We start from the raw sequence: 16,600 nt of genomic DNA on the forward strand, positions 1-16,600 counted from the left end.
TATGGCAGCGCCGTGACCGAAGCATGTTATATTCGCCAGGCCAGCTCCGGCGAGAGGGGTGCGTGTGCGTGTGCGTGTGCAGGTGCATATCCAGGGGCTGCGAGTCCCGGGCATACGGCTCCCGGCTCCACTAGTAGCCGGGGTCGCGCGTGTCTCTCCGACTCCGTAGAGCGCGCGCGGGCAACGTAGAGAAAGCATGCTCCAGTGGCGCAATCGGTTAGCGCGCGGTACTTATACAGCAGTATATGTGCGGGTGATGCCGAGGTTGTGAGTTCGAGCCTCACCTGGAGCATGTTTTCTTCCCTTTATGGTGTCAGGAAAACCCATTTCTTTCTTACGCGTCTCCCCCTTCTGTTTAAATAAAAAGCTAAAAGGGAGGTTATTATATTTTCCATGGTGAGACCGCAGATATTCCCCTGATTAAAGCGTATGTTGCACCGTTTTCAAACAGGACGAAAGCGCACCAGAAGAACAATTGAAATTATCCAAGCAAATCAGTTTCTCCTCTATCAGGAGAGCTTATAGCTGGTTGTGCAGTTCAGTCTTCCTCACCCTTTCCCGCTGGAGACAGGGTTCCAAATGTGAAGTTTCCATTGTCCTCAGGTGGAGTTACCCTTCCGACGTTAATGTGTGACTATGCACAGAGTATTGCCAGCTCAGGAAGCTCACTCAGGCTTCCAGGCCCAGAGTTTTTATTGAAGCTTCATCACGTAGGCATGAATGATTGATTGTGCTGTATGATGAGATATTATTACTTACTTTAAAGAAATTGAAACTAAGACTGCGTGGTATTGCTGTAAGGATAGACAAACAGGCTAATGAGAGAGTAGCCAAAAAACAAACACAATAAAAAAACCAATACACAACACAGTTCCCTGGTTTTTTTTTTTTAACAAGGAGACATTGCAATTTAGTGGGACAGGAATGACTGCTCAGTAAATAATGCTGGGTCAATTAAAATCATATAGAAAAAAATAAATCCAATTCCTATCTCACACCATATATAAATCCAGTATGGAATTAAACTTAGTGGTTAAAAGTAAAACTTTTTGAAGAAAACAGGAAAATAGCTCCATGACTTTAATGTAGGCAACTACATATTTGTGAAATAACCATTAAGACAGATAAATTGGACTTAATTAAAATTTAAAACTTTAAAATACAAAGTTAGGAGCACTGAAAGCATGGCACAAACTAGGAGAAGAGATTTGTAACACATATATCTGACAATTTTATTCATGATATTTAATGAACTATGAACCCATATTTTTAATTTAAACTTTTTTAAAATTTCATAACATTTTTATTTGGGTTAGAGAAATTCACAGGTTAATTTAATTCACTGCTATAGTTCTTAGCCCATTTTAGAAGAGCAGTTGCAGCTGGAATATTTTTAAAAATTATTTAGAAATTAAAGTTAATGGGATGACATTGATCAATAAGAGTACTTAAGTTTCAGATTATATAGATAATCTCTATAGCATTTGAACTGTTGATTGCGTTGTGTACCCATCACCCAAAGTCAAATCATTTTTTGTCACTGAGTATTTGTCCCAAACCTATATTTTTTACAAACCTGGCAACCAACCTAATTTTTTAAATTGGAAAAGCATATAGAAAGGCATAAAATGTCATCAGTCATCAAAAACTGCAATTTAAAATCGCAAAACGCTATCACTAAATTCTAGTCTAATATCTTAATTTAAAATGACTGGCAATATGCAGTATTGACTAGGCTGTGAAGCCAGCAGCAACCTTGTGCATTGTTGTTAGTGGTGCAAACTGGTACATTCATTTTTGAAAACTGTTTAGCAGCATCTAATCGAGTTAAACATGCTAATGCCATAAGACCCCATAATTCCATCCATCTATCTGTCTCCCCATCTATCTATCTATCTATCTATCTGATAAATGAGTGTTTATGTTCACAAAAGCCATGCCTAAGAAGGTTCAGTGCTTTTTATAATAACCCCAAATTGGATACCATCCAAATGCCCATCAGCCTTAGAATGAATTAATACATTGTGGTATATCCATCAGATGGAAGTCGATGAACAGGAACAAACTGCTTTAACACATCAAAACATAAATCTCAAAGATAATATTGAGCAAAAGAGGCCAAACAGACAGTGCAGGATCTAGTTGATTTGGTGTATGTGAAGTTAAAGCAAGTGACAGTCCCTCTAGGGAATGATTTCAAAACAGTGGCTCACTTTGGAGGGTGTCAGATGAGAGAGAGTGCCAGGGAGCTGGTGGTGGTTTCACGGGGATATAAACGTGCAAAGTTCATCAAGCTGTATGCTTACGACCTGCATTCTTCACTGGATGCAACTTACACCTTCATGGAACAGAAGGAGGAAGGAATGGAAACAGGTGAAAAAAAATATATAGGTGAGCGCTGAAGTAGACATGTTCCCAAATGGCATTGTCCTGGATTCTAGGGAGGGTCCACTCCCGCAGGAAGCCCAGCACCTCCACAGCCCTGCGGCCCGCCAGTGTGTATTCCGAGGAAGTGCATGTAGTTTCCTTTATTAATCGGGCTTTTCATTCTTTTTATTATACTCAGGAAACTTAGAGTGGTTTTCCCCAGTTGATAATGGGCAAAACATTATATTTTCAGACAACAAGACAAAAAAATCTTTTTCCCCCCTGAGATATGACATTCAAAAAGGAAACGGGAGAAGACAAGATGGCGCTGGAGTAGGCGGACGTACCAACATCCACCTCCCAGAACCAAAGTGGATTACAAACTAATTTTAAGAACTATCATCTGGAAAAACCAACTTTGGACTAAACTAAGAGGACTCTTCAACCAAGGAACACTGAAGAAGCCATTCCGAGACTGGATGAGCTTCGGTTGCTCCATATCCTCACCAGCCATTGGTATTATCAATTTTTTTTTTTTTTAATTTTAGCATTTCTTGGAGTTGTAGTGGTATATTCTTGTGTTTTTCATTTACATTTCTCCAGTGACTAAATAGTGAATCTTTCTATATGCATATTTTATCATCTGTATATCTTACTGTTTGAAGGGGTCATTTAAATTATTTGTCCTATGTTTTTTAGTTTTTTTCTTCAGTATTATTATTATTTTTGAGTTCTTTATAAAAGTTTAATATATTCTGAGACAAGTTCTATATCAGATGTGGCTTTTGCAAATCTGTTCTTCCATTTTGTGGTTCTCCTTTTCATTTTTTTAACAATGTTTTTTGAAGGGTAAATATAATTTTGATAAATTTCAATACATGCATATTTTTATTGTAAAAAAAAGGAAACAGAAGTTTAAAAAGACTGCTTAAAAGTAATTGACAAGGAAGGCTGTGACTGGCGTGGCTGAATAGCTCAGTTGGGAGAGCATTAGACTGAAGATGTAAAGGTACCTGGTTTGACTCTGGGTTTTGACAGAGTTATTGCTAATTTTGGCGGGGCAGTTGATGGTACACCCACAGCCTAACAGTAGGAATATGAAATACAACTTTAAAAATCTTGTTTTAATGGAAATAAGGGGTGGGGAATCGAAGGTATAGAAAAAAATCTCTTTATTTTCAGACAGAAACTTTAATGTTGCCCTTCATTCAAACAAAGGGTTTGAGTATGGTGCTAATGATACCAAGGTTGTGGGTTTGATCCCTGTACAGGGAAAAATGTACATTGCGCATTTTTCTCTTCTCTCCAGCGAAGTGAATGCTCCAATTTGAGCTACAGTTGAGAACTGGAAGTTCAGACCTTTCCCTCTAACAGAACAGAAAAGTTATTGAAGAAAGCTGAGAGAGTAAAATGGGAGTGACACTGGTATGGTTTAGGGAAGAGGAAATTAAGAGGTTGGAGAAGTCTTCTTTATTTTTATTTAGAGAAACAAAAATGTCAAGGAACTGACTTTTTTTTCTTAAAAGATGACTCCTTGAGTGGCTAGTTGGCTCAGTTGGTTAGACTGAAACTGCCAACTACCCAACTTCAAGGAAGGAAGGAAAGAAGGAGAAGAGAGGAAGGGAAGGAGGGAGAGAGGGAGGGAGAAAGAGAGGAAGAAAGGGAGGGAGGGAGAAAAAAGTCTAGACACAGATCTTACATAGTTCCCCAAAATTAACCTAAGTGGATGATATATCAGACCTAAATATAAAACTTCTCTAGATTACTTAGGAGAAAACTAGGTGACCTTGGGTTTGTCAGTGATGACCCTTTTAGTTACAACACCAAGAATATCATCCATGAGAAGATAAGTTGGACTCCATTAAAGATAAAATCTTCTGCCCTGTAAAATACCCTTGAAAAGAATGAAATGATAAGCCACAGACTGGAGAAAATATTTGCAAAGCTCATATCTGATGAAGGCCCGGTATCCAAAATATGCATGAAACTTTTAAAACCTGGCAAGTAAGTCAACAACCCAATATTTAACAATAGGCAAAATGTCTTTACATACATCATAAAATAAGACATACAGATGGCAAATAAGCATATAAAAAGGTACTGAACATTATTTGTCTTTAGGAAATTTTAACATATCACCACATACCTTTAGAATGGCTAAAAGCCAAATGACTGACATCAAATGCGGCAGGATGTGGAGCAATAGGAACTCTCGTTCATTTTGATGAAAATGCATAGTAGTACAACCACTTTGAAAAACAGTTCAGCAGTTTCTTTTTTCACTAAGCTAAATATAATCTTGTCATATACTCCAACAATTTTTTGCTTTGGTATTTGCCAAATTGAATTGAAAACTTATGTCTATACAGAAACCTGCACTGGGATGTTTACAGCAGCTCTATTTATCATTGTCAAGATTTGGAAGCAGTCAAGATGTCCCTCAATAGGTGAATGAATAAATAAACTGTAGTACATCCAGACAGTGGAATGTTATTCAGCACAAAAAAGAAAGGAGTTATCAAGTCATGAAAGACATGAGAGATGGGAGAAACTTACATGCATATTGCTAACTCAAAGAAGCCAGTCTGAAAAAACAATGATTTGACATAGAAAGTGCAGAGAGACAGTAAAAAGATCAGTGGTTGCCAAGGGTTTGGTGGGGGTCAGGGGTAAATAGGTGAGGAACAAGTGGAGCACAGGGGATTTTGGGGGCAGGGGAACTACTGCATGTACTATATTGGTGGATACATGACATTATGCACCTGTGTAACACAATAAACCCTAATGTGAATTATGGACTTTAGGTAGTAATAATGTATCAATATTGGTTCATCTATATCACACTAATGGAAGATGTTAATAATAGGAGAGACTCTGAAATGGAGGAAAGGGAGTATGTGGGAACTCTATTTCCTGCACAATGTTTATGTAAACCTAAAAATGCTCTAAATTAGAAAGTTTATTTCAAGAAGTAAATGCTGTTTCAAAGGTGGAAAGACTTTAAATCAAGGACCTGATTTAAAGAGGTAGTTACAGTGGTTGAATTATGTGGTTTGGGGGAGGTAATAAACTAAATTGTCACCACAGTGCTAAAGCATCGATGGGGATGGTGCTTTCAAAAGGGGGTTAGGGGGTAGATTTAGAGTTACTCATAATACCAAGGTTAAACAAAAGCCAGCAATAAAACAAAACTCAAAGCAAGCATCAAAATCAAATCTTTACCATACTGCCACAGACAGATGCCTGGGCACAGGGATCAGGAACTGGATTCTCTGTGGGGTCCCCAAATTTCCAGTCAGGAAAGGATCACAACCAGCTTGACAGGACTCAGTGTCTGGGTGGAGGAAATGGATGTCCCAGATGCCTTTCTTCCTCTGTGAGTCGTGGCACCAGACTGTCAAAGACAAGAATCAGATAAAGGAAGAGTTTGATTCTATTCAGGCTATTATAACAGGGAGAGCACTGCGGATTCGGACATCAGAGTGTCTCTGCAAGATGGCTTGCCTTAGACTTTTACAAGGAATAGTAGACAAGTTACAGGTGAGGTTATTTACATTTGGAATTGTTTTGCAATCAGTGAAGTCTTACTCATATGAATGGAAAATACTTAGCTCTGCATCTAGCTACTTCAAAGAGCATTGCACAGGAAAGGATTAACATAGCAAGCCTGACATTACTATCTATAAGACCCACTTGCAAGATTGGCTTTTAGCTAGCAACAGGGTACCTAAACCTTTCCCATCATTTCTTAAACGACACAGGTGGCTCTCTGTGCCTGAACCATTTGTGCAAACAGTATGGTTTCTGTTGAATACCTGCTTTCTCTCTGAGTGTCTGGAGTTTTGATATATACTAGGCAGCCCTAAATAAATATATTGGACACGAGTCTCTAATAAATGTTCCTGGTGAATGTTTCCCATGTGTTATCACAATTGTTGGCTGAAGGAAGCAAACATATCCTGTGTGACTTGTGCCTGGTTTCCACTGGACTTTGCCCATGTGCTGAATTTGCTTTGTGTCCTTTGCTGTAACAAATCATACTTGTGAGGACAGCTATATGCTGAGTCCTTCTAGTGAATCACTGAACCAACAGATACAACAGGGGGACCCCCAGCACAGGTCAAAAACAGATCTCATCTTAGCTAATCGCTCATGAGATCAAGAATGAGAAGCTGGCCAGGTGTGAAAGGGGAAGCAGTCTGAGGCAAAGAGGAAAGGTTTGTGTTTGGCCTTGTCCATACTTAAAGAGTATACGTAATTTAAAAAATGTTTTTACTTACTGACTTCAGAAAGAGAGGAAGGGAGAGAGTGAAAGACAGGAACATCAATCTGTTCCTGTGAGCGCTCTGACTGGTGGTCAAACCAGCAACCTCTGCACTTTGGATGACGCCCTAACCAACCAAGTTATTTGGCCAGGGCAAGAGTATGATGTTTTGTATTGCATAGGAAGTGGGGCTTGTTGACTTCAAATATCTCGTGCAATTTTTATATAAGGCATGGTAATGAATTCAATGTCTCCTTGTCATAAAACTGGGAACTGTAAGTCCCCCACCCCCAGGCTCTCTACTCTGTCCCATTGATCTATGTGTCTGTTTTTACACCAATATCACACTGTCTTAATTTCCATACCTTTAAAATAAGTAGTAATATTGGGTAGCCTGATAATATATGGCAGTTCAGTGGGGAAAAGTTTTATTTTTTAATATATAATGCTGGGTCAATTGAAATCATGTAGGAAAACGATGAATTCAATCCCTCTCTTATACCATACATAAATTCAAGATGGAATTGGACTAAACTGTTAAACGTAAAACACTAAAATTTCTAGAAAAAAAAAGTTAAATGTACATTATCCCAGGACCCAGCAATTCCAGCCATCTACCCACTTCTCTGCATCTTCTTTGCCACCATCTTCTCTTGCCTGGACTACTGCAAGTGGATATGCCATGAGAGGAAGCACCAGGGAGCTGGTGGTGGTTCCACAGGGATATGAACTTGCAAAGTACATCACAAAGGGGGGAGGGATGTAAACACCTGGAAGAATAAAGTATAGATGAGCGCAGAGCTAGACACGATCCCGAATGGTGTCTTGGACCCCAGGGAGCGTCCACTCCCGCAGGAAGCTCTGCACCTCCACCACCCTGTGGCCCACTAGTGTGTATCCTGAGGAAGAACACGTAGTTTCCTTTATCTGGTTTCTCGTTCTTCCTGTCATACTCAGGAAACTTTGGGTGGGTTTCCCCAGTCTGATCTGGTGCTGACTGATACACTTATTTTTAAAATGGGAAATACGTTATATTTTCAGAAAACAAAACCAAAAACAATCTTAAATTTTGAGATGTGACATCCAAGACAAAAAATGAAGAAGGTTTTTAAAAGGCTATTTAAAAGTAATTGACAAGAGAGATAGGGCCAGGCTTGGCTAAAATCGGTCAGTTGGGAGAGCGTTGGACTGAGAATCTAAAGGTCCCTCCCTGGTTTAATACTGGGTTTTGGCAAGTGTATGTGTGTGAGTGTGTGTGTGTGTGTGTGTGTTTGTGAATGTAGTTTAATTTTTTTATTTAATTTTTTAAATTATAGTTTACAATCATTATTTGTATTTCTTTCAGGTGTAAAGCATTGTGGTTAGACAATCATATACTTTACAAAGTGTCCTACCTATATTTCTAGTACCCACCTGAAATATAGGTAGGAACACTTTGTAAAGTATATGATTGCTGTAACAAATCATACTTTGTAAAGTATATGATTGCTGTAACAAATCATACTTGACACCATTCGTAGTTATTACAATATTATTGGCTACATTTCCTATGCTGTACTTTACCATGGGTGTTCTGTAACAACTAATTTGTACTTAATCCCTTCACTTGTTTTCACCTAGTCCCCCAACCCTTCTTCCTCCTGGCAACCATCAGTCTGTCTCTGTGTCTATGAGTCTGCTTCTGTTTTGATTGCTTGTTTTTTATTGTTCTTTAAATTTTACATATAAGTGAAATCATATATTTGTCTCTCTGTCTGGCTTATTTCACTTAGCATAATACCTTTAGGTTTAACCATGCTGTCACAAATGATAAGATTTCATTCCTTTTATGGCCGAGTAGTATTCCATAGATGTATGTACCACCATTTTCTATCCACTCATCTATTGGTGGGCACTTGGGTTGCTATTACAGCTTGGCTTTTGTAAATAAAGATGCAATTAAAATAGGGGTGCATATATTTTTTCAAATTAGTTTGGGGTTTCTTTGGGTAAATCCCCTGAAGTGCAATCACTGGCCATAGGGCAGTTCCATTTTTAATATTTTGAGATGACTCCATACTGCTGTCCACAGTGGCTGCACCAGTCTGCACTCCCACCAGCAATGCATGAGGATTCCCTTTTCTCCACATCCTCTCCAGCACTTGTTTGTTGATTTATTGATGGTAGCCATTCTGACAGGTGGGAGGTGATACTTCATGGTGGTTTTCATTTGCATTTTTCTTATGATTAGTGATATTGAGCGTCTTTTCATATGTCTATTAGTCATCTGTATGTCCTCTTTGGAGAAGTGACTATTCAGTTCCTTTGCCCATTTTGTAATTAGATTTTTTTTTTTTGGTGTTGAGTTGTATGAGTTCAATTTTGTATATTAACCCCTTATCAGATGTATCACTGGTGAATATGTTCTCACATTCAGTGTGTTATCTTTGCATTTTGTTTCCTTTGCTGCTCAAAAACTTTAGTTTGATGTAGCTCTATTTCTTTTTTTTTCTTTCCCTTGCTTGAGGAGATATATCAGAAAAAAAATATTACTAAGAGAAATTTATGAGATTTACTGGTTGTGTTTTCTTCTAGGAGTTTATGATTTCAAGTCTTACACTGAAATCTTTAAATGTATCAAATTTGTTCTTGCTTTGAGTTTATTCTTGTTTATGGTGTAAGATGGTTGTCTAATTTCATTTTTTAAACATGGATGCGTATAATTTTCCCAACATGATTTATTGAATAGGAATGTTGCCAAATTTTAATACTTACCTGGGGCCCCCAGAATCTGGCATTTCTGCAAACCTCTCAGACTTTCTCCACCACTCCAGAATTACACCAGTTTTGCTGTGAGTGGGGCAATACTGGAAACCCTGTTTCATGAGTGTTATTGCCCACGACGCCAGTGCCTGTGTACCATCCTCAGAGACTGGAAACACACGGCTCCTCTCCTCAACCCCCAAGGGCCTTTCTTTTGGTTGAACCAACTTGAAAATAACAGGTCATCAAGTCATGGGTCCTTAAAAAGAAGTATGCAGTTTACAAAGCAGCACAGACTGCACTCAGTCAGCCTCTACACAAAGGTTTTCCTGTGGATTTTTAGTCCAAATCCAAAGAATTGAAATTAGACTCCTTGTTGAAGTCTGTGCATACTGCTTAGAGGTGTTTTCTGAGGGATGGACAAGCTGGTGCTAGGGAGAGAAGTTCCCTTTGTGTTTACACAACGACAAGGAACCTAAAATCATTGTCTTAAAACAGTGTTCCTCTAGTGGCCAGGCAGTTGAGTTGGTTGAAGGGTGGTGCCCACAACGTCAATGTTGCGGGTTCTAGCTCGGTACCTAGACCATTGCAGTGATTGCGTTTCGCCTTTCAAGTGGAGCCATCAATAATTCGAGATTGTTAGTGATCACAGAATTTCCAACTTTCTTCTCCTCATGGAATACGAATGCTTTCGTTTATTTCATCTTTTAAATATAAAGTAACCTACAAGCGTCAGGAAGAGTTTCATGAAGAAAACTGAGGGAGTAGTACAGTGGGAGAGAGGTGAGTGTCAGGGAAGGAGGAATTAAGAAGATTCACTAAGTTTGCCTGCTTAGTTTTGAGTGAAACTTCAGGAGATGATATTATTTTGGTGCTTTGAGTAGGTGTCTGTGGAGAAACGGCAGCGGGGTGCGGGCCTCATCCCCTCGGTTTCCAAGGTGAGGGTGTCCCTGGCTCCTCTGTGAAAGCGCTTCTCCCCCAGGTGTAAGGAGCGGGGCCCGCAGGCGGCGCGGCAGGAACTGGCCAGGTGTCCTCTGCACCTGTCCGGAGTCCTCTGCACCGGCGGCCGCGCTCTGGCCCACGCGTCCAGCCTCCGCGCCCACAGTGCACGTGAGTTTCTTCAGCACAGGTACCTGCGAGGCCCAGCGAGGACACGGCGACACTTTTGGAACTTCATGCACTTTACTGAGGTGTTCTTCTGGTTCGGTTTGAGGAATGAATGTCCCACTCTTGGTAGTGGTTGTCCCGGCCTCCCCGCCCTGCCTCCGCGCGGGTACAGGAAGCCGCTGCCCTCGTCACCTTGCACTCTCCTCTTCTCCCGGGTCTTCACTTTTTATTTTATTTTATTTATTTTATTTTATTTTATTTTTTTAAGAGGGTGTTCCTGTTGGTTCTGCTGTCCCCTGCTGGCCGGTTTCTCAGCTCCCGGGCGAGCAGGTGCGAACATGGGCTGAGATGTGCGGGCGGGGGCTTCAGAAGCAGCTCGATCCCGCGTCCCCGCGAGCGAGCCCCCCGGGACTCAACATGTCCCCCATGGCCCTGCTCTTGCTGGTAGCCATGTGCCCGGTAAAGACAATGTGCGTGCGGGAGAGCCCTCTGCGAGCCAGGACTCTGACCAACGCACTGATGGAGGCAGCCGAGGTGGGAGAGCAAGTCAGAAGGATCAGTTCCAGAAAACTTATTCGAAGGACTTCCAGGGGTGTTTCAACAGCTTTTTGGAAGGAACGGGGAAAAAAAAGTTGAGCGAGCCAGCCAGGAGTCGAACCTAGAATCTTCTGATCCGTAGTCAGACGCGTTATCCATTGCGCCACTGGCCCACACGTAGAGGAGTCTCTCAGTACTATTACTTTTATTGCGATAGGTAGTTGGTAATCTACCAAGAAATGTTTTTCTTATTTAGGCAGCCGTTAGAACCAAAAACCATCCTGATTCTGGAAAAGCTTGATTTATTTTGTGGTTTGTTTTCGTAGTATAGATTTACATGAAAATGTTTCCCTTCATTATTCAGTTTATATCAGTGCCCATTTTTGAGCTCATTACTGTTTTTCAGAATATTCATCTATCCACAAAATGCAATAATCTCAAAATGCAATAAGAAGGCAAGAATTCAATATTTGGTTCCCTTTTAAATATCTTGTACTGGGTTAGGATCATAAAAAGCAAAGTACTGGGATTTGAACCCAGGACCTTCTATTTACTAGACAGGAACTTTAGCCAGCTAAGCCACAGAGCCAGTTTATAGGGGGTTATCAATTTACTTATAATTTGAACATTATCTCACATTTCTCTGTTATAATCTTTGTGATTGATTTGGAAAGTGATTGGAAAGAAAAAAATTGACACCTAGTCTCAGTCAAAACTAAAAAAGAATCTTCTTTTGGAAGGATGAACACAGGGAAGATTGCAATGACCATTTCCTCTTGGGATTTTGTTCCCATATGGATATTACTAAATTCACGAGACTATAAACTCTGGCGACTAGTCAGAGACCTTTGTTGAACCCCAAAGGAAAAACGAATTGACTCTCTATTAGCCATCATTTTGTTCCAACCCACATCTGCTCTCCTCTTTATTAGGGTGGAGAAGGGGGGGTTACTTGTCAAAGGTTAACACATCTGACACATGGTGGCTGAAAGAACTGTGAGGCTATGTGTTTCGCCTGCCAGACTGTCCTCCAGAATGGTGTCACTCAGTCCTCGGCTTCAGAAATCAGACTATTGATGGCTTACAGCTGGGTTGGTTTCTGGGACCTGCCCTCAACAGAAGGGACTCACCTTGCTCAAAGTTTCACCAACCCCTAGCAGTAGCTCATATCCAGGACTGGTTAATGGACAGCCTGCCCTCCCCCTCTCAGTCTCAATTCAGGATATTTCTGAAGGGCACTGCAGGTTCAGAAACCCCAGTGAGATCAGCTGAGGTGTGTTACAACTGCATCAAGTTCAACTTCTGCCCAACCCTGCTTCCTTCCTGAGCACATGTCTCCACCTCAGTGACTGTCCCCAGGGAACAGGCCTATGACAAAAAGCAAGTGACTGATGTCACTCTGATCTCTGGAGGTCAAAGCAAGGCTTTCAGAAATCATTTACCATAGCAGGTGCTCCAGTAAAACATGAGTGATAATAAAATAATATTCTTCTCTACACTTTCAGAATTTTCACCACAGAACAAAACAAATGAAGATACCTACTAGTTGATTCAAAAGGTGTACAAATTAATGAAAGCTGCTACATGACCAGAGAATAATTTTTATTGTTGATATGAAAAGCAAATAATTGAAATGAAAAGTTAGAAAATAAATGGCAAATTTAGCCAGTCAAGAATGTGATTCTAATTTCTTGGGGGAAAGCATCATGGATGAAAAAAGGGTTTTAGGAAAGTAACCTCACTGGTTGATCTGACCACAGACTCCCTAACTGGGAAGGTCATGGTGGGTACTGAGCCTCAGGCCTTATAATTTTTTAGTAAAAGGTCATCTTTGCCTTAAGTAAGCCCTGTTCATTGTTCTTATGCATCTAGGTAAATACATCTTTCAAACACCAGAAGTATCCTCTTTTTCAGACCCCTGAGAGGCCTAACCACCCTCCAGAGAGCACATGGTCTTCTTCACTCTCCTGCAATGCAATCCCCGCCTTGCTTTCTCCCACCTTCATGTGATGTTGCTTACATCCCCGCCTTGATTAGAAATGTATAGAAAGAAGCCGCAAAACGGCCATTCTCTGGAAGCAGTTGAGATCTTGCTTCTTGGCAATTGTCACCAGCTTGGTTCAAATAAAATCTTATAAATCCCCTTTACCAGTCTGCATGTTCTTACACCAGTTACGGGAATATCACGTACTTTATATACTAGTAGTAGTGCTTTTCCTAAAGAAGGCAGTGTATGTAATATATAGATACATGCACACATGTGCTCAAAAACGGGGAGAGCATAAAGAAGGCTTTTAAAACGTGCACAGTCCAATTCTGAAAATATCATTACCCCTTACTTAGAAACGGTCGTGCTGGGAGGAGGGGGGGGGGGGGGCGGAACCTAGCGAAGGGACCAGAGATGACTCAGGAATGAGTGCTCGTCTGGCCCCTCCCTGGTGGACACCTGCCTGCAGGTGTCCAGGACCAGAAATGGGCGGTTGGGAGGGGCACCTCCTCTGCGATCCCGGCGTTCCTGCCGAGCCAGACAACGGCCGGTCACGGGTTTGGGCGTCCCGGTTCTCGTGGACCAAAAGAAGTCACAGGCTCTCTCTCTCGAGAGGCGGACGGTCCGCACCGTCTCCCGGCCCCGCGGACCCGGCTCGCACCTGTCGGATGCCCGGACTGCAGCTACGGACCCGCGACCCCGCGCTGGGACTCTTCTCGCTCAGTTTGGGAAGAAGCACGAATTTATAGTTTTCCCCCCCTCTCCCGCACCATTCTTACACCAGAAGAAAAGAATGGGAAGAAGATGGGGAGCGATTCTCTCTTCTCTCCAAGGTGAATATCAAGAAAACCGCTGTTTGCCTACTGAAATAACCACCCTGGCCGGTGAGCTCAGCTCGTTAGAGATGCTGCTGATCCCGCCAAGGTCGCGCTTGGACCTTGTGCAAGTGGTGGTTTCGTGCTTTAAGATGAAGAGTAAAAATTAACCCCCATCCTCTTAGCGTCGAGCAAGAGTCTCCAACTTAAGCAAGAGTTTCACTTCCTTCCAGCCTCCTAGCTGGCGGATCCTGGCCCCTTAAGTGGCCGGACGGAATAAGGAACGCCCTTTCGGCGTTTCCTGGGCTGAGGGCTCAGACTCCACCTCCTTGTCAAAGCGAAAGGTTGGCAGAGCCCTGGGGCCAGCAGAGGTACCAGAGAGGTCCTTCCTTCTGTTTATTTTGTTTTGTTTTCCTGTGAGAAAACTTCCTTTGGAAAAAGAACCTGAATTGTTTTATTGCTTCTCAAAATAGATTGTATTAAACTCATATTACTCACCTGTCACATCACCTGAAATTTCCTGCGCGCGCGTGCGCGTGCACACACACACACGCGCGCGCGCGCGCACACACACACACACACACACACACACACACAGCCTAGTGTGGTTGTCTTCCTGGGTAGAAATAGAACTACCTGGAGATGTGAATGTTCTTGTCAGTGCACCCTTCACAGACTGCAGTCCTGTTCTGAAAGGGAGGGTGAAGTCACTGATGACCTACAGCTTCAGGGCTCACCCCTTCCAACCCACACACATTTTCTGTGCTACCTTAGGGCTGGGGACTCTGAAAACCAGAGTGGCCCCACTCCCAAAAAAGAAAAATCTTACACACCGTTTTTGTAATTTCTCTGATCCAGCCTACTGTCTACTAGGTAAAATTTTCATGATCGGCAGCCTTCTCTCATTTGTGTGAACATTTTGTTACTGACCTTTCCTCGGTTATTCCCTGAAACCCGGAAATAGTCTCTTTCTTGTGCTTTTCTCTGCATTGTCACAGATAGGGAGAGGCAGGCGTGAATTCTGAATGCCTTGGCCTTGATTGGAAATTTAACTTGATTAGCTTCTTAGAAAACTTTCAAGAGGCACAAATAAACATTTTCAAGGGGGTGCAAAAAAAAATCTAGAGGGAAATGGTCTCAAAGGAGGAAGAAGGAGAATGAGGCACAATGGCAATAAAATAATTTTGGATAATTGATCATGATACTAGACTAAAACCTTAAGTATTGTGATAGGCTAGGGAAAAGATTTATCTCTTCTCCATTTGAGGGAGTCAACAGATAGTCTTGTATTCTCTCATTACTTATGCACTATATAATCAAACTTTGGAAGAGGTTCTGGGTCCTGATCAACCAAAAGTCCTCTATAAACTTCCTTACTTCATAAATTTATCCAGATCTGCCTTATTTCTACTATCTGTTGGGTAATCACTGGATTCTGTGAGATTGAGGAAGGTGAGTTAACCTATCAGGAAATCAGTACAGCTTATTTCCTCGATTTTTTTTTTTGGTCTAATAGTTTCATGTATTTGAAAGTTACATCAGCAGTTCATCCTCTTTGGTTTCTAGGCATGAATAGCTCTTAGTGTGCTCATCCATGACTTCTTCGTATTGTCCAGTGATCTTTTTCTTTGAAATTTGTTTTTCTTGATTTCTCCCAGACTTTCAGTTTTCCAATGGAAACCTGGAACATGGGATTGAGAAGCACCCTCTCTGCACTGAACATATTGATAACTTGAACAAGGGATAGAATGCAGAGTATGGGGAAGAATGATTTCCTTTCTCTGACAATAAAACATAAGAGGCAGAGTGGTGACCAGTTACTTAATTTGTGAGGCCTAGTGCAAAATGAAAATGCAGAGTCTTGTGTTAAAAAATTGTTAAAAAGTTTTAGATGATGACAGCAGAGGCTTAAAGGCATAAGAGGCCCTTCTGAGTGCAGGGCCCTGCACAACTGCCCAAGTCGCATGTCCAGGAAGCCAGCTCAGACAGTGTGTTAAAAGGGTAGTAACCCACATTTTTGTTTCTGGACTCATTTATACTCTTTAAAGTTAGAGACTGTCCTCACCAGAATCATCAATATAGTTATTTTTTAGGAGCCCTTAGCCTTTGCAATTTCAAGTATTTTGGAGCTGTTGTAGTTTTTAAATTGCTACCAAGTCACAGGAATACCATTTCATCAGAAGCGCAGTAAAGAACCTAAAATCAAGCAGAAAGAGTGAACTCAATGAAGGGGACTTTCCACCCATAACTGAGGACTCCTCGGCCACCCACACTTACTCCAACAGCAGCCTCACTGATTCTGTGGAGAACTTAACTTCTTCCTCTTGCTCGGGTTCATTTTCTAGACTTCAAGACAATAGGTGTGTTCATGGCAGATAAAAGTGAAGAAGGGAAGAGTTGCTTGTGAGGGAAAACAGACAGGCAGCCTCTTGTTTTGGCTCCTAGATTATATAGGTCCCTATTCTCCACTATCCTGTAAATAAACCCTGACTGGGCTTCCTTCCCCATAGGCATATTCCATTGTCTGTAACAAAGCTTCTTCCTCATCTGTGAAGTTTAACTTTCATTAAACCCCTCTTCCCTCTGGGGTTTAATGAAAGTCACGTGTGGTGACTATAGTTTCCCCCCAACAATGTTATTGCAGTAAATGTTGCTGGTAGGCGCAGTCTCTGTGTTTGATGGGGGTCTTTCTCACTCTGGCATCTGGTCATTTGAAGTCACCAGAAAGGCAATAACTACTTGGTTCTACTGTTACAGGGGGGATGACGAGACTTCAATTCT

General features: G+C 41.5%; 2 non-coding genes across 2 annotated transcripts; one reads left to right on the forward strand and one right to left on the reverse strand.

Annotated features, from left to right (window-relative positions):
- Positions 1-198: 198 nt before the first annotated feature.
- Positions 199-292, forward strand: TRNAI-UAU (transfer RNA isoleucine (anticodon UAU)). Its single transcript has 2 exons — positions 199-236; positions 257-292. It is a non-coding gene; the product is annotated as a tRNA-Ile (tRNA).
- A 10,825-nt stretch (positions 293-11,117) lies between these two features.
- Positions 11,118-11,190, reverse strand: TRNAR-ACG (transfer RNA arginine (anticodon ACG)). Its single transcript has one exon. It is a non-coding gene; the product is annotated as a tRNA-Arg (tRNA).
- Positions 11,191-16,600: the final 5,410 nt, after the last annotated feature.

This window comes from Saccopteryx bilineata, chromosome 11 (genome assembly GCF_036850765.1).
Source record: "Saccopteryx bilineata isolate mSacBil1 chromosome 11, mSacBil1_pri_phased_curated, whole genome shotgun sequence".
NCBI classification, from domain to species: Eukaryota; Metazoa; Chordata; class Mammalia; order Chiroptera; family Emballonuridae; genus Saccopteryx; species Saccopteryx bilineata.